This window comes from Pollicipes pollicipes, unplaced genomic scaffold, assembly GCF_011947565.3.
Source record: "Pollicipes pollicipes isolate AB1234 unplaced genomic scaffold, Ppol_2.1 Scaffold_4295;HRSCAF=5057_pilon_pilon_pilon, whole genome shotgun sequence".
NCBI classification, from domain to species: domain Eukaryota; kingdom Metazoa; phylum Arthropoda; class Thecostraca; order Pollicipedomorpha; family Pollicipedidae; genus Pollicipes; species Pollicipes pollicipes.
In genome coordinates this window covers 29,421,427-29,422,155 of record NW_023596461.1, presented here as the reverse complement: position 1 = coordinate 29,422,155, position 729 = coordinate 29,421,427, and positions in this window count along the sequence as shown.

Below are 729 nucleotides of genomic sequence, written 5' to 3'. Positions count from 1 at the left end.
AAAAAAACGTTTGTTCCGTGGGTGGTCGCCTTCGGTCACACCTGACAAGAATAGCATGTGTAATTGTCCATACGCGTAATATTCCTGATGCCTACCATCATAATTCTTAGAAAGATCTCCAGATTACTTTACACTTTTTTTAGAGGGCAAGTAGCACCTTCTATTTGAAAATCTAAGAGTAAACTCCATTTTAAATTTGAAGCGCATAGATATGTTAGACGTGTTCGATTCTGACCGCAAAGTACAGTTGCTGGAAATCGTTTCCAATGGCCTCAATTTTCCGTATGAAACTGGTATGGTCGCGGAGTTTTTCCATCCACGATAACCTTTATAAGGAGCCCATTTCCTTCAACAACGCTCACAGGGTGTTCCAAAATTGATGTGCGGTTGCATCGTCCTCACTAACAGAGGAAATAAATGAGACCAGTTCATGATTTATTTGCTAATGTAACCCTCACACAGCCGTATACACTACCGCATGCGCTCCGGCACGCCGCGCATCAGGAGGGTCACGTCTCTGCCCTGGCCCTCCGCCACGTTGTTTGCACGTTTTGGAACAAGGTCTTCTCTGAAGTGGCCGGGACGTCTTGCTGAGCTCCTCCTGATCGCCCTGAGATTCTCGATCGGCGATATGTGGGGGCTGTTGCCTGGCCACGTACCCTTCTCCCAGAAGCCTGGGAGGTTGGCGCGGCACCAGTCCTGGGTCTTCCTGGTGTGATGAGCTAGAAC